Source organism: Pogoniulus pusillus, chromosome 29 (assembly GCF_015220805.1).
Source record: "Pogoniulus pusillus isolate bPogPus1 chromosome 29, bPogPus1.pri, whole genome shotgun sequence".
NCBI lineage: Eukaryota > Metazoa > Chordata > Aves > Piciformes > Lybiidae > Pogoniulus > Pogoniulus pusillus.
The window spans coordinates 18,736,128-18,753,705 of record NC_087292.1 but is presented as its reverse complement, the minus strand read 5'-3'; the positions used below and the strand labels follow the sequence as shown (position 1 = coordinate 18,753,705).

At 48.6% G+C, this 17,578-nt stretch overlaps 1 protein-coding gene across 5 annotated transcripts in view; it reads left to right on the top strand.

Moving 5' to 3' along the window:
• RIMS4 (regulating synaptic membrane exocytosis 4) overlaps positions 1 to 17,578 on the top strand; it is a 53,517-nt gene that overhangs the window by 8,321 nt on the left and 27,618 nt on the right. Inside the window, exon 2 of one of the 5 annotated variants that reach the window (XM_064167819.1) lies at positions 15,524 to 15,587. The exons of 3 other annotated variants lie outside the window; for them this stretch is intronic. The gene's annotated coding sequence lies outside the window, so the exon portion shown is untranslated. One more of the 5 variants, XM_064167818.1, reaches the window with a different exon arrangement.

The following is a 17,578-nucleotide window of genomic DNA, read 5'->3' as shown; positions in this document are numbered from 1 at the left end:
GGTCCTTGGCCAAGTTCCTGCTGTGCCTGTGGAAATGCAAAGTGAGGTGACAGTCTCTGTCCCAAAGAGCCTGCAGTCTGTGGCAAAACCTGACAGATGGGTGCAGTTGGACAGGTGGGAGAGCACAGGGAAGGGTGACGTGGTATCGATCAGCGCTCAGCGTGGCACACAGCCTTCCTGGGGCACCAGCTGCTGCTCTTGTCTCCCATGGGGCACCCTGGCAATAGTCCAGTGTGTCCCAACCTGAAGCATCCACCTGTGCTGGCTGTAGGCTGAGGAATTGTTTTAAATTCTGTAGGAAATGGTAGAAGAGAGGTAGCAGCTAGCCCTGGGGTCTCAAGTGCTGTGCTATTGATGTGCTGTGTAGATACTTCCTTAGTGATTGTCTGGGTGCAGATGCACAGTGCTGCGCCCCAAGCACTGCTTATTGCAGCACATGCTTGGAGTCCTCGCAAAGCACAATATTGGCTCCTTCCCTCATAGGTGACTGCATCTGGCCTGGTTTTAGGTGCTCAAAGGATACGTTATGTGCCAGCCACGTGGGCGGGAGTCACAAAGGGCTGGCTAGACGTGGCCCCTGCCAGCCATGGGGCAAGAATCCTCTTCTTTTGCTGTCAGCTGAGTTCCAAATAAAAGAGTCTGTCCCCGGAAAGCTTTCTGTTGGGGAGAGGCTGCGTCTGTTTCCTGTGAAGTTAATTCTAATGCAACATTTATTAATTCAAAAGCACTCTGCTCTCCAGGCTAAAAAAAAAAAATTACCTTTCCTCTGTCCAATTCCTGTGTCAGGAGAAGTGCTGAAGTGCTGTAACTACTTTGCTTTAGCATTTCTGTTTGACAGAACATATCTGCTTTGTGCAGAGAAGAATTAGGTTTGATTGGAGTAGCGCTTTGAGGGATAATTAATCTGTGCTGGTATTTTCTGTGACACTGTGCTCATATGTGAATGCTTTTGTTTAGATGAGAAATGTGAACGTTTTCACTCAAGCTGTGGTCTGCATGTTTTGTGTTTTCATAGGGCATTGCAGAGAGCAGGCTGAGCAGCTTGAGTGCTCAGCCGTTTGGACAGTACAGCATGGACAGAGGTAACTGTCACCATCTCAAAACTGCTCTGGGCTCGGAGGATCTCGTGCTGGTGCCTGTGTGTCCATGTTCTTATGAATGCAGAGGGAGAAGCGGTCCTGAGAGTCACTTGTGCCTGGTCTCCAAGTAACAAGCCAGTTCCTCTTTAGGAGAGTTTACCATGAAATTTAGTTTAAATCTCTGTGGAAGTCGAGCAGATTACTGTTGCCTTGCTCTGAGCAGCATGGGGAAGCAAGTGGTGGCTGCTGTCTTCAGAGCAACTCTTCACATGACAGAACTCTCTGTCCTGTGCCGATTATCCCATCTGGGAAGTGGCTGGAACTATGACATCCTCTCTCACCTTTCCTTTTCTGGACCAGAGAAGCCTAATTGCATTCTTTGCATAGAGCAGTTTTCCAGGCCCTCTGATGGCCTGGTTTCTGGCCTCGGGCTCTTGCAAGAGGAGTGGTGTGGACAATGCTGTGGCTGCTGTGCAGATGCCATGCCATGTGTGCAGTGTACCTAAGGATAGTGCCTTGCAATTGTCTCCACTCCTGGCTGGTGTACAGGGTATGATCTGTGCCACATTCCAGATGGTTCTTTGCTGCCTGTCTACTCATTCCCTTTCTGGCATTTGTGCATTCAATTTTTCCAGCACTCTGCAGTTCCTGGTTTTCACTCATGTCTTTATTGAATTTCCCTCTATTGATCTGCAGGGATGAGCTATTTTATCCTATCGGTATTGGTCTCAATTCTGTGTCTGCTGTTTAGCAAGACCTGTGCTGCTGGGGTGTTTGTGGGACTGAGAGGTGTGCTGGATGACCCTGATGGGCGCTGTGTCCTCCGTCCCCGGGAATACTGCACTGTTTTGGGGATGCCCTTCTGTACCTGAGGGTTCATGGGTGACACGCAGTGTCCTTGAAAACCTTTGCTTCCAGTGCAGCTGCAGTGACCTGATCTTTTTCAGGCAGCTTCTCATAACCTCACTTTGCAATGCTCAGCTCAAGGTACTGTTGAGGTGTCACTCACAGTAGCCACAATAAAGGTAATTGTGGTCAATGGTACTGCATGTTGGTGACAGACCAGATCCGAGAGGCTCTGGTCTCCCTTCCCAAGGAACATACAATTCTGTCCTTCTCTGGAGCTGACCATCCTCTCGGGTCCAACAGCTCAGCTCTTGGTGGGGTCAGGCCTGTGCCACGACGCACCCTGGCAAGAAAGCAGTGGTGTCACCAATAGCCAGGGGTGTGTGGGCACAGCCTGCCCCTCGCATGGCCCCACGGGCACCTCAGATGAGGCTGATGTTTCCCAGTGGTGGCAGTTTCCCAGTGGTGTGGGACTTCTGCCAGCTGTCCACCAGCACTCTGCATATTTACAGTTAGCAGGGAATGTATCCTGCCACGTGGATGGCAAACGCTAACTGAGCAGCAGCCAAGATGTCTAAGGAGATGAAGATTTTTATTTTGTTTGGTGGAAATCCAGCTCCTAGTGTAGCACTTCCCAGCATCCTGGAAAGATGTGTGGGTGGGTGGCTTTTTCTTTTCTTTTTACTATTTACCTTTGCTTTCTTGTATTTGCTATGTGACATCACAGCCCTAGTGAAGTTAGGAAAACTTGATTGAAGATTTTAAGATTGCTACTTCCTGTCCCTATTTGGAGTTTAATCAGATTGTCAGGAAAACAACCAAGAAGGTTTTTCCTCTTCCTGATGCCTGTTCGACTTTAGCTGTAGTCACTTCATTTCTGAATGATGGTATCATGACAGATAAGATCCAGCAGCTTCCTTTGTCTCTTGGGTTCAGTTCCTGCTGTTGTCCCTCTGGTTGAAGCCCTGCTACCTGCCATGAAACCTCACTGGGGGCCCATGAGACTGGAGCAGTTGCTCTGCAGCAGTTCTGCAGAGCAGAACTCTCCTGTCTAGTAGTTTAAATTTATAGTAAAGGTAGATGGTGGTCCAGACAACTTCTGAGGCTTTTCAGTCTTGCCCTGTTCTTCCCCAGGCCAGGAGGAATGGCAGGAATCGCTGTTGCAGCTCCGCACACATTTCAGTGGTGGTTTTGGTACTTCTGTCCAGACCCCACACCTCTCGGTGTGCTTTGGTCTCTGAACGTCTGCCCCTGTGAATTGCATGGTCCAGAGTCGCATCCCCTCCTGATTTGGGACTTCTCTTTCAATACATGAAAATGGGAACAGGTTCGAATGTGCTGCTTGCTGTGCCTGGAGATAAACACAAGCTCTCTGCAGGGAATATGCTTTTGGCAAGAGTCTGTGCACATTCTGAGTTTTAGATATGCAAAGCTGGGTATTTTTAAAATGTCTGTGAGTTTTAATCTCTTTTGTTGGAAAGTGATCAGGATCGGGGGCCACAGCTGCCTTCAGCAGTTCAGGACATCACCCCACAGCCCTGCAGGTGTGGGGCTGAGACTGCTGCGCTGGTCAGGCAGAGCCAGCTGGAGTAGAGGAGCAGATTGGTCTCTGGGTTCTGCAGTTCAGGTAACCTGATGAAGCAGCGTTGCAAACTCTGCTCTGGGAAGCAGGGCAAGCGATGCCAAAAGCAGGTGTGCAGGCCAGCGCTCAGCCTGGCAGGCAGTCCACGTTCAGTCAGCCTGTCTGTGAAAGCTTCCTCGTGCACTCTAGCCAGTGGAGCTGCCAGGATCCGGTGCCCAGGCAGTCTGAGCTGGCCATGACCGCTGCTGGCCATGGCAAACGCTCACCGCCGCTCAGAGAACAGTGTCAAAGTGTTAGGCAGTGTGAGGGCACTGCCACGGCAACGTCAGCATCCCAGGTCGCCCCTCCTTGTGCCGCGGCATCGATGCGTGCTGGCAGCGTCGGACTTCCTCCATCTGGGCCTTGGAATGCTGTGGTGCCAATCCATATGGATCTCTTTCATGACTGCTCCTAGAGGGGGGGGCTGAGGGTGGGAGAGATGCACTGAGCTTTTTTGGATGTCTTAAGTAAGGCAAGTATTCCATCTCTTAGCACAGCAGCTCTGAGAGCACCTGGGGCTGCTTTCCACTGTGCAGTGGAGACAGCTTTCCTGTTGCGATGGCTGCTCTGTGCCTGCTGTCAGAGGCGCCTGCACTCCATCACACAGCTCTTTGCCAGGTGGCTCTTCAATGGCTCAGCTCATGGAGATGCTCCAGTCTTGTTCTGAGTCCCATCCTCTCGGCCTGGAGAAAGCTCATTGCTGATGTCTACCTGCAGCTTGACAGTGATCTGCTTCCTCCTCCCCCTCCTTTGCAGGAGTAGTTGGCTGCTCCAGACACTGCTGAGCATTGTGCCACTTTTGATTTCATTTGTGTCTCCATCCCTGGTTTTGGCCTGCCTGTAAATATTTCAATTCCTGCTGCCATCTCTGCAGTAAGAAGGTCCCACTAGGATTTTCAGTGTTCTCCCTGTGGGATTTTTTCCCCTCTCTCTCTTTATTTCTGTATTTCTACCAGGTGACATACTCCAAATTTAGCATTGTGGGTTTTTTCCCACTTGTATAGGCAACACATGTTTATTGACTCTTTCCCTTGCCACAGACAAAGCTGTTCTCAATGTTTTATTGGTAAACTAGAGCTCTAACAGGAGATAATGAAGATGTTTTCTGTACAGCAGCCCGTGGCCCTTCTACCAGTGCACGTTTTTCACTTCTGCTTGGTGCTTCAGAAGAGCAGCAGAGAGATCTTGGTAGAGGGACAGCCACTTACCTAGGGATTTGCCTACCCAGTGTACACAAGCTCTGGGTGTGCAATGCAGGTATGTGTGTGCAGCAGGGCTGTAAAGTGATCATGGTGATAAACCCTGGTGGTGTACTTTGAAACACCTGGCCTAAAGCATTTCACATAAAGGGGCTGAGAGGCTAAATGTGAGGCTTGAGAAAGTGCAAGCTGAGGCTAGAGGAAGGAACAAAGCCTGACTTTGGTTGTATCTGCTCCTTAGGATCCACTTCTGGACTGTTTCACAACAGTAATTTTCAGCTTTATCCCATTTTGCCCAGGGCTCTGCTTTGAATCATGCCAGGGTTATCTTGATTATCTTTCTATAAACCTATTTTTCATCTGTTTCTACTGAATTCCTGACTTAGGCCTAGTAACAGAAGCAGATCTGTTCCTCTGACCTGTCTGCTCTGTCTCTTCACACACACTTTTACTGCTCCTGGACGGGAGGCATCTACTCCATCCTAAACTCAGTTTTTCCCCAGACTCAACCCAAGCCGAGTGCCTCCAAGCCTCGCATTTTGTCAGCCCTTCATTGGTGCTTTTTTGTTCCTATCTCAGTGCTGCCTGGATTCCTGCTAGAGGGCTGAGGTGAAGTCTGGCTTGCTGCTCCAGGCATAATAAGCAGGCAAGGTCTCCACAGTCCCTTCTAGTTGCTGGATTTGACTCTGCTTGCACAGTCTGTTCACTGCAGCCACCTGCTGCAGAGTGCCAGCGAGCTTGTAGGATGGGTTGACTGTGAACATCAGGAAGTCTTATTTCAGGCCATGCATTTTCTTTCATTTTCTGAAATGCAGAAAACTGTTGATTTCCTAAACCAGCTTTCCCCTAGAGCCCTAAGTCTGGGTTTTCAAAGATCAGCTGTAAAGGGGGGACACATGAGAAATGCTTTGGGTGGGGGAAGTGAATTATGAACTAGTGACACCACAAGGACCTGAAATGTTCAGAATGCTCATTAATCATGCTAAAAATGGTCACTGATCTTTCCCCAGGCTTCTGGCAGTTTTGTTAGGAATGTGGGAGCTGCTCAATGTAAAAGTGCTCTGCAGGTGCCAGAGCAGCGTTTGGTCTCTGATACTTAGTAAATGGGGGTTCCCCCTGCCCTGATGCAGAAATGCTCTGCCAGGGAAGATTCTCAGCCTCTTATTTCAGTTTGTAAAGGAGGGGGGAGAAAAGCTTAACGTCTTGATAATGAGCACATCTTACAAGATTTAGAGGTTGTAAAAGAAGTAGTGACCCACTCTTCTAAGCTCTTGCAGTCATCAGATTGGAGAGGAAATTGCCGTCCTAAAGCAAACATGTTAGAACTGACCGATCTGAGTGCTCTGGTAGCAGACGTAGTTCTTCACATCGGCAAGTGTTTGGTCCACTAAGGCTGCAGTGCAGAAAGGGGAAAAGAGCTGCAAAACTAGGGCAGACTTGGATTATATTTAACAATGTTCTATTTTGACTTGACAACCAGCTATCGTACACCTACAAGTTTGCAACTGTGATTCACTGGGAAGCTGGCATAGCTGATGTCATGTTGTATTAATAGCTGCAGGATTGTAACTGCTTTTAGCAAGGTGTTCATTACCAGCTTCTACAGACACACTGCCAAGTGCTTGCAAACCTGGAAAGATGAGGGGTGTGCGTGGAGGAACCTCCCGCTGCTGCCAAGCTGTTTACAGCCAGTCCTTGTGGATCTGATGCACAAAGATTCCTCTTCATCACTTTCACTACATCTTGCTGATAGTACTGATGCATGCTTCAAGTTAATTAGGAGCTACAGTTCTAATGGGGTTAGAGGACCTGCCTGTATTTGGGAGTTACTGTGGCCACAGTGCTTCTCTTGGTACGGAGAAGCTGTCCAACCAGTTCCTGCATGGTGCTGATGTTGTTTGAGGAGGTGTTTGGGCCTTCATTTTAGCTGAACGTTTTGGCTTATCAGGCAGTGTTGCTGTGACAAACCATGCTTGGATGGAACTCTGAGGTGCACAAAGTGCATGAAGGTCAGCTCCCCTTTGAACTTTGCACTCTTTCCTTGAGATGGGATGCCAGGAGGATGAGGTGGATGAGATGGAAGTGAGTTGTGTGGTTGGACTTGTGGCAGGGAGTAAATCTGTGGATGTGTACATTAGGGTTGAGAGTTCTGATGCTCCATGTACTTCTGGGTGCTCATCCATCTCTCCTTACAGCACACAGTCATCCAGTTTCCTCAGTTCCTTCTTTTCCTTGTACACATCAATGCCTCTTCTCTGCCTTTTGGCCATGGATATTGCAACTGTGTTTAAGTTTTCAGGTGATGTCTGCTCAGTCTCTCACTCATCACCCAGTTTTGGCATCTGCCATTTGGGTGTGACGTTGCTTACACTAACCTGTGACTCTTAGGCTGTGTGACTGGCTCAGGATGCACTAAAACTGCAAGTAACAGTCCTTGGAAGACAGCCCTGCCCAGCAGGGCGGCAAGATTCCTAGTTTGGGGAAGGTGGCAGTCCCAGGCAGTTTCCCTGCTCTCGTTGCTCTTTTCCAGACGTTGTTTTGAGGTACACTATTCAGTGGTCTTTCACCCTTCCTCCCCTAAGGTTCTAAGTAGCTGTCCAGATAATGAAGGGCAGTTGATTATCTTCCAGGAACAGTGTTTGTGCTTTAGTTGTGGCAGTAGCAAAGGACTCATCGGGCACATCGCACCCCTCCGGCTCAGCACCCCTGTGGTGACACAGCCCCTGACGGCGGAGGAGTGCAATGAACAAGGGAGCAGGGTTGAAAGAAGCTGCGAAAGTGGAAGGATTTGAAAAGGATTGGGAGAAGAAATGACTAAGTGGTAGTTAAACAGTGTGTGATTAATGAGTGCAGGAGGGAAAGGGTGACTAAATGCCGTGACTCTACTGGCTGCCGCTAGAAAAGGTTTTCCAGGAGGCTGCAGGAGGGGACTAACGTCAGTGCTGCTGCCAGTGGGCTTAGACATCATCCTTAGACTCAGCTTAGGGCAAGGTGAGCATCCCCAGGGTTGCATTCCCGGTTGATGTGATGATCTGAGATTAATCTTCCATCTTCAGTATTGCTGATCAACATGAACTATTGGTCACCACACTGAAAAGGTGTGAGAGGATGTGTTCCCCTCTGAATCTTGGCGCAGATCAGAGTGTCACAGCTGTCTGAACTTGCACCAGCAGTCAATGGCTCTTTGGTGCTGAAGGAAATGGTGTCTCTACTAGAACTGTTCCTCTTAGTGCTCTGAAACTGGCTGGCATATGCAAAAAGAGTCTGAAGAAGTTGCACCTTCCACAGCGCTTAGAGGAGTAAGCAGGAGCTGCTCTTCTTAACATCAAATTGGTTCATGTCACTCTGGCTTAATACCAGTTTGTCCTGTCTTATTTATCTCTGATTTGAGACTGTTTTTTTTTTTCTCCCTTTTTTCTGGTCACTGTATCTTAAAATTCTAATTTCCAAAAAAGTCTCGACTTCCTCCCTGTGTTTAGCATGTCTGCTGCTGAGGGCTTGGAGCACACGCTCACTTTTCTGTGTCTAGTATCTGTGCCTCTGCCTTAGGATCAGCGTTTGCACCATTCCAAGCCATGGTTTGCCTTTGGTCTGGGTCTGCAGCCACTCCCAGACCTTCTTTCTTGTGTCTTAGATGAAACAAAGCTCAAAGTGTAAAAATGTCAGTATGCAGCATTCTGTCACTAGGGCAACCTTCTGACTCTGAGAAGTGCATTTCTGTTGTGCACTGCTTTATAACTGGGATCTTTGCAGGTAGTTCTGCATTTGCTGGCCACAAATGTAGGAAAAAAAGAGATTTTATTTGATGCAACTGCTGCTTGCTTTGTAATGCATTCACTGTGCAAGGCTTTAGTACAGCAGCCTGTGCAGGGTGCTTCGGATTTTCAGCAGGTTGGACTCAGAAGAGTTGGTTCTCTCTTAGATAGCTGTGCCCAGGCTGCACAGTGGAAGTTAATGAGAACAGCTAGCTGTGAAAGGAGAGGAATAGGTCCCAAGGACTAGCTCATGTGTGAGGCTTTCCAGCTGACTCATATGCAGGGCTTGTTTCATAAATTGAGGCTGGATGGTAAAGAGATCAGGAAGTGGGCTACTGTCATCTGCTGGGCATCAGGAGTGGATCAGCAAGCAATGTCTGGAAGGTCACTGAGAGTCCTCCAGTGGGACCTTGAATTATTCCTGGCTTTATCTTCTCATGCTCTGCCTTGCCTGCAGAGGAGGTGACACAGTGCTGAGAGGCTTTTAATCCCCATTTTGAGAATGTTACTGTTGATGTGGAACAGTCTAAGATGGCACAGCATAAAGTAGAGATGAGCAGGTAGGACCACAGTCCACCATCTCAGGAGGAGTTGCTCCAAGGTCCTGAGCTGAAACTGGGCATCAAGTAGAGAAATGCCACAACTGCCCTACTGAGGCTGGGTGCTGAGGCAGTGGCACCACTATCCTGGCAAGGAAAGGATGATGCAGCTCTGCAGCCCTCTAACGCTGGCCCAGCATGGGCGAGTGCTTAGTAATTCCTGGCTTGAGTGGATGAGATGGGGAAATGATTGCACAGAAGAATCCAAGCAGTTGCAGAGGGACAGCACTTCTCTGAAAGGACTGCTGGTGTTGCTTATGTGTTTTAGTGAGGGGATGAGGTGGTGTTTCCTCTCCCAGGTTTCCACTGGCCTACAGCACGTCAGTAAAAGTGCCACAAAGGAAACTGGGCTCCAGGTTCAGTAGCTCCCAGCTTATAGAATATAGTTTGTCTCTGAGCACTAGATTGCTCCAAGTTCAGTAATCCATCTCCCTCCAACTGCTTTATTGTCGTTTGATTTGTTAGTGAGTTGGCTTGGACAGCTGTCCAGATGCTGCATTGCAGCCAAGAAGCACCAGGGCTGGTGTAAGCACAGACCGCACCGGCTGGTACAGGGTGTGCCAGCAGAGACCCTGTGGCTGGCCCTGGGGGACAGCATATGGAGCAGATGGGTGTGCCACACCTGCAGCTCCGAAGCTCTAGCCTTGCTCTGGCTGTCAGCGCCCCTTTCAAACACTCATCTTGTGTCTCTCTTGCTGTAGAAGAGCTCCAGACCATGCTGCTTTCTTGTCAGAAGCGGGCTGTGGTGGTTAATTGGCTCGTGTTTGCAGAGCAGCGTGCCAAGGGTTACTGTCCTCGCTGGTATTATTAGAGCTGGAGGAAGACTGCCAGAAGGTATTGATTACTTGGTGAAAATAAACCCTTCCAACTTCTTTGGTCCTTATTCGTTATTGCTTTTTATCTCTGCATCCTGCAAACATTTCAGAGGGTGGATTTGTTTGCTGAAAGATCAAAACAAAATGTTGACAGCTACTAGTACCAATTTGTAGCCTCCTGCGTGGGCGACATCAGAGGAGTTTGTGCAGTGTTCTGGGAAGTCTTTCCAGGCTATAAATCCACTTAGAGCCTGGAACCGTTGCATGAGTAAAGCATGCAAGTGACCAGGTGGGGTTAGCACACTGAGTGTCAAAAATGTGGGGAGGATTTCCCTGGGGCTTGTACAGAATCACAGAATGGTTTGGGTTGGAAGGGACCCTAAAGATCATTCAGCTCCAACTTCCCCTGCCATGAGCAGGTTCACCTCCCACTAAACCAGGCTGCTGAATGCAACATCCAGCCTGGCTTTGAACAGATCCAGGGTTGGAGTTTCACTTCCAGAAGGTTTTATATACTTCCCAAAGTTGTCTTTTTGATTTGTTCAGTGAAGTTTGAGTTGAGTACAAGCAGAGTATTGCAACATGTAGTGGGTGCTGTTGAGACAACTGTGACTCACTGGTGGGGAGGTCTTGCTTCACATTCTAGTCCAGCTCACAGTGATGGTTTACTGTTTCTTTTACACCTCACGGTGGAAAACAAATTGTCACACTTTTGACTTCACTAAGTGTCTGTGCAGAGGAGGGGGAGTGCTGAGAGGGAAAACTGTGTTGTACAGCACCAAAATACAGGGGGAAAGTCAATTAACTTGCAGAAAATATGTGCAGACACCTGTTGTGTAACATCCAGAAAGATCAAGTCTGACTTGGTAAAGTGATGTTTCTGAGGAGAAGAGATACAGCACGAGGACACTTAAGTGGGAGTGTGGCTTACAGGAGACCAGGAAGAGGTGCAAGAGGACTAAACTTCAGTAGTGACTTCCAAATCAAGTGTTACTTTATGGTTCGCTCTGATCAAGATGTACAGTCCTAGCAGAAGCAAAATATGTCCTCTTTCTCCAAATCAGGCCAAGGGTAAGGCACAGACTTTCAACCATCTGCAGATGTGCTTGGAAACTGCTTCAGCAGAGGGACTAAAGCCAGGCTTTGGTGGGACTGCAAAATGCTTTCTGTGCATGTGTCAGGCTTGCAAATGGATTCACTTTGTCACAAGTCCCCTTCCTCTTCACTTCCAACCATGATGGTTCCCCATACGAGGACTTGGGTAAATGGGGAGTTCTGTAGCAAATACTGGTGCCTGCGCTTGGAGTCCTGCAGCGGTATGGGGACTGGCACATCATGGACTGAAGGGCACATCTCATCAGAGCTGCACAGCAGTCCATAAATACCAACGTGCTTGCTCAAGGCCAGGGCTGTATGTTGGGGTGCTGGATGTGCTGCCCAGTGCTGGTCATCCTGAACAGGGACCAGCTTCTCTGCTTCCAAAACCTGGGACAATGCTTGAGCAAAGGAAGAACAAGGACTATCAACAGTTGCTATAAACTCATTTCCTGGTGCTAGTTACTAAGGTGTGAGCAAGGCTTCTTGCTGCCTGCTGCACAAAGCATGGGTGCAGCAGGTTAAGAAGGGAGAAGCAAATGGTGGAATCTGTGTGCAGCAGCATGGGCACGTGCCCAGCAAAAACGGGAAATGGTGCCAGAAGTGGTGAAGAGGCTTCTTTTATTAGTCGAACATGTTATAACTTGGAGATGGAAGAAGAGCTGTGGGACATGAGACTGTAAAGCCCTGACAGTGCACTTTTGATGTTCTTTCCATGGAGCAACTGCTGGTTGCCGTTTCTGCTTGCAGAAACTGCTGCATATTGGTTTAATGATGGGCTGCCAGGTAGGCTGTCATCTGGGTGTGGCAGCATCATCCCTGATGGTCCAGGCATGTGTGCAGTTAGGAGCTTGTTAAGCGAGAGGAGAGGACAGGATGCTCTGTGTGTAGAAAAGGGGCTGCTGTGATGGTCTTGGTGCATGGTGTTCATGGGAAGCAGGGGATGCCATGTGGGACCTCGGTTAAACATATTGCACGAGCCGTGGAGGGTGGAAACTTGGAAGCGGTTTAGGAGATGAGTAGAAGGCTACTGCAGTCTGGAGATGTGACCTCACTTCTCTGTGTTGTGGGAGGAGCAAAAGGTTTTCGTGTCTGCAAGGCATCTGCAGAAAGTCAAGGAGATGGTGAAAGAGTGGCACCATGGAGGAAACCCGCGAGGGAGATGAGTGCTGGCACAAGGCATCAGCCTGACCTCCCAGCCTCCTGCAGTACAGTTTACCACCACACCTGTGTTCTAAGGCAGCTGAATGGGAGGCAGTGGAACCTGAAGGCAGGAGCGTGGCCTCCTTCTAGGAAGCTCCACTTCCACCAGCGTGAGCCTGGCCTCTTTTGTTGGTGCCCTCCTTATAATCCAGCCCTTGGCAGCTGCCTACATTTACTGCAGTACTTCTTCAGGATGCTGGCCCAGCCTCCACTGACTCCTGGCTTAGGCACTTTCTATGCTCCTGACCTTGTTTTTCATCATTAATTTTGTCCAGTTGCTTTTTGAACCCTTGTTAATGTCCAGCAGCACCAGAGAGTCTTTCACTGAGGAGATACCTGCTCCTTGGCAGGACATTGCTCCTCTCACCTCATTAAGGTGCCTTCTAAGTTGCTGGCATGATGAGTTCTTAGCTGTGGGTTGCCAGAGAGCTGTGATGGGGCAGACCCTAATTTTAGCACATTGTGCTGGCTTAATGACAGTAACAGAAAATCAATTTGTAGCCAAGAACAAATTGCCTCTTTACGTGGAGAGGAGGAGAGTTCCTCCCATGTGTTACATTATTAAATTTGTCATCTTCATTTTTAATGCTTCTCAAAAGTGAATATTAACAGAATCTAAAATACAGATCCTAAATTTATGAGCTTTATTTTTTTCCCCTCAGATTCTTCAAGTTGTGCAATGTAAAGGTGAGCTTCAGCACGGTGGCTTCTTTTGTTGGTGGTTGTTTTTTTTAAACTGAGGAAGTTCAAATCCCATACTCAGTACCTGTTTCTGGGCAAGCTTCAAGGCTCCAGAGATACTTACATTTTAAGTAGCAGCAATGGGTACCTATTTCCATCTTTGCTGAGTTCAGGCTTATTCCCTAGCGATAAAGACACCGAAGAGGAAAAAAAGTGACACATTTTTGCATGCCATTTGCTAGCAAGGAGGCTGTTGTGATACTCTCATTTGTTGCCAAGGAAACAGAGCTCTGGGCAGGAAGAAGAGGAAAGAGCGGATGGTGCTTTGCTCCTGAGCTCACTTGCTAGTTCTGACTCATGGCTGGGAATGGTGAATGGGTTGGGTCTGAGGGTCTGTCTCTGAAGCTGGCTTTCAGGATGGTGTACGTCCTGCCTCCTTAGCTTTGTTTCTGTGTTAGTCCAAGTAAACATGAAGGCTGAAGCTTGGTAGCACAGCTGTACCCTGGGACTGCTGAGGTGGGGCTGGTGGCTGTACAGGTCACTTCCACAGGTACTGTGCCCAGTAGAGTGAAACAGAGCACCCAAGGGGATTCTACTGCTCCGTCCTTGCCAGTGCCACCTTCAGAAACCCCAAGGCCTCCTATCAGCCCTGGATAAGTCTGAGGTCAGAAGGGCACAAGTTAACCACAGATGTCAGAAGGAAGCAAGTTAAGCAAACCTTTCAGAAACAAACGTAGTGCACGGTGTCCTCTGCTGACCTTGCTCCAGCACTGCAGCTCAGTTATGGCTTGCACACCGTGTGAAGAGGTTCACATCCACCACCTTTTTGTCAGTGCTGTTAAAAATATTTTTTCACTCTTAAATAAAGCTGCACACTGCTCCTGGGGCAGCCATGCCACAGAGGGCCACCCACTGCTTGTGCAGCCGCTGGTGCATGACTGACTTGCACTGTGGCTACCACACACTTCATTCGGAGCAGTGTTTAATGCCAGCTTGTGTCTCTTCTTCACAAAGGACTTCCTGCACCTGCTGGCTGCCAATTGAGAAGATTGGAGCTTGGTGTCATCCCTAGAACACGTTCATCTGCTGCACTTCCTCTGATCCCCAGAATCAGCAGGCAGACACGATGTTTCGGGTAGTTTCCCACATGCTGCAGTCTCTCTCAGCAGCAGTGAAGACACGAGGGCTATTTTCTAGCTCTAGCCAAAAGGCTTTTTTCCCACTACTGCTTAGACAAACTGTGAACTGAATTTGCCAATGGACTTCAAATAGTTCAAGATGTTTTTTTACCTGAGCACTGCTTTTATGCATGTAGAAAACAGGCATGGGAGGCAGTTCTGTGTCTGCCACGTTGGTCTGTGGGAGTCTGTCACTTGGATGTGGATGTGAGTCTGCATGCAGCTCTGCAGGGCTTGGGCTGGGGACAGTTTGCCAGAACGTTTCTTTCTTAGGAGGCTGCAAGTTGTGTTTCAGTGCCTCTGGCTTTGGTATTGGGTGGTGGTTTTCATGTTTAAGAGCTTGACTTGTTTGAAGGTATTTATGATGTGTGATTGGCGGGGCTCTTTGCTTTGAAATGAAACCCAATGTTTTGAGTACTTAAATTTCTTAGTCACCATGAATGACTGCTACTCCTGTCCTGCTTCAGGGTATCACAGCCTGACCCTGTCTTCCAGCTGACCAGAGATCCCTAAAGCCAGATTACCAGGACCACAATGGGTAGGGTGTTCTCCTTTCGCTCGACTCATGCCGAACACTTGGGCTGTATGGAAGTGATCCTGGGACCCTGCAAAGGGGCCTGTGAGAGGGAGTGAAGCTGCCTTGGAATTAGAAGCTGGATGCCTGGAACCAGACCATTGTCTCTTCTTCACTTCTTCCACAGTGGACCAAGTAATTGCTTCCAAATGGTCACAAGTTATTAAGCAGTGTCTATAATCAAAGTCAACTCCTTGTGAATTTGATCATTCATTTCCTTAAGGAAAATATGATGAAGTAATTACAGCCCAAGCTAAACACAAATCAAACTCTATTCTAAATGTGATTCTGCACTGTGATTCTGGTTTATGAATTACTCCAGGGTGCTGGGGCTTCATGGCTGTTAAAGAAGTGTGGCTGTGTTGTTAATTGTGTTGATAACAAATGAACACAAGGTTGCATGACTCATTCCCTGTGCCGTGTAGCTCGCTCTGTGTTCTTCAAAGCCACTCGCTCCTGAAAGAGCATCAGGGAGGCTGAAGAAAAGGGGAAAAAGCCCTTAACAAACCTGGCCTTGTCAGCTCTTTCCCTCTGTATTTGTACCCTGTGTTTGTCCCTCTGCCTGGACCAAAACTCAGGGATTTTTTCACTTTGAGGGTGACGGAACACTGGAACAGGCTGCCCAGGGGAGTTGTGGAGTCTCCTTCTCTGGAGGTACTCAGAACCTGCCTGGACACATTCCTCTGTGATCTGGTCTAGGTGATCCTGCTCTGGCAGGGGGATTGGAATGGATGGTCTTTCGAGGTCCCTTCCAGACCCTGACATCCTGCAATCCTATGATTTGTCTGCTCTAGCTGTGAATTTGAGAGAAGCAACTCTTTCTTCAGTACTCAAGCCAGAGCCTTGTCTTCACTCTCTCCCCTCTCTCTTCGATGTAGCAGTTTCAGCCAAGTTTGGTAGAGAAGTGGAAGATCTGCAGAGTCTACAAACACTGTTGAGAAGGTAGAGAAAGATCCCAGCCAGTGCCCCCAAAGAGCTCTGCTGCATAATTGCAGTTTACGAGGAACATCCTGAGTGAAGGTAAAACACTGGAGCTGAGCATTAGAAATGTCCTGGATGGAGAGGTGTGGTGGCTCCTCAGAGAAGCTTCAGTGGCTCCTTGAAATGGTGAGAAGCAAGAAGTTCAGAGGGAGTTGGTTTGATGTGCTGTGTGTGCCTGGGCACAGGTGTGACCACTGCCCATTGGTATGGTGAGGAAAGGCTGAATTTGAACATGAGAGAAAGCATTTTGTGGCTCAGGAGCAGTGGGACTTGTGGATGAGTACACTGTGGGTGGGAGTTCAAAGGAGGTGTCTCCAGAGGCTGCTCTGAGCTGGGGTCTGTGGCTGTCACAGCAATACAAGTTGCTAATTGTACTGTTTTCTGGCTCACACAGGAGTTGGGTGACTTTTTCCAGCCCCGTGGATGTACTTCATATGCACAGATTAAGAATTAACATTTTCAAATAGATTTTTTTTTCACCCCACGCAATATTTGCTGCTTAATTTGGCAAAGAAAGGTGTAATGAAATAAAGGTGTGTAAAACCAGGATGAGGGGAGCAAAGCAAGCAGCCTGATTAGTGCCTCTGCTTCCCGCAGCCATCTCTTGTTGTTTCTGGTGGATCCTCGGGCCATGTGGGTAGCTTGGCATGTTCTGGAGCACAGCACAAACTGCCTCTCCTGAGGTGCTCATAACTCACACTCCATTAGGATGCTGGTGTAGGGATTACTTGGCAGGATGTCAGGGCTTGCCAGGCACGAGGAGATGGAGTTCATCTCGTTAAACAGTGTGAAGTGACAAGCCAGGAGCTGTTTATATATTTACTGATTTCCTTAGCAGTAGCATCCTCTTAGGACAGCGGCGTGGCTTGTTCCCAGCACAGACAGGGATGCAGAAGGGCCCTCGATGCCCACCCGACAGCCACTTCACACAGCAGGTGCCAGGCTGGCACAGGTGCTGGGTATTTACACAAGGCTGTGGGCAAAGTTCTCTGTTTTTCCCCCTTTGAAGCCAAACAATGCAGTGCTTTTCTTCATCTCAGGATCGATTCGTGGGCATACAAATGTTAGTGCATGTCTGCAGGGATTCAGCATCTGAGTAAACAGAGAGCAGTCTTCCATTTTTAGACCCATTAGGAACAGCAAGATGATGACAGGGCTGGGAGCAGAGGAGCTCATGCCTTGGCCCTTTTGTCAGAATAGCGGCAAGTAAGACACAGGTAAAATGGGCTTACAGGGTGCTGAGCCTGAGACATCCACTACTGCTTTTTGTTCATGGCCACACTGAAGATCTGTTGCTGGACCTTCTTTCTAATCTCAGAAGATGATAACATCCAGATGCATGCTTGATGCTTTTCCCTTTTTCATTTTGAGCCTCTAACTGATATTTGTCATCTTTTCTCTGGGTAAGATCCTCACAGAGAAGAAAGAAAGAATCATCTCTGGTTTTGACCTTGAGAGTGAAGTGTTTGGCTGTGGGAAATGAAAGGGCTTGTGAGACCATGTTTTAGCCAAGGCCAGAGCAGGCAGATTTGGCATCACCTGCTCCAAGGCTCCAGGCATATCTTTGCAGACACTCAGGTTCTGCCCCACTCAGCCACAAATGCTGCTACCCCTGCATGCTGACTGCAGGTGCGCTCTGCTCTCACAGACATTCATCACCCCTGTCTCTGCTTACAGGTGCTCTGCAGTGTGCTCCGAAGGGAGCACTGACTCTGTCAGTTGCCTTTCTCCCTGTTTCCCTGATGGGGTTGTCAACTCTTTGTGCTTCATAAGTGTGGGTTTGTACCTGGGCCTCATTCTGGAGCAAAGCAGATAATTCAGTTGCTGGGGAAGCCAGGTGTGAAGCCAGAGAGCAGCATATTCTCAGGTTGATGCCCTGCAGCATTGACAGCTGAGTGCAAATCGATGCTTGCTGCTTGGCTTGGATGAGAACAGCAGTGGAGATGCAGCCT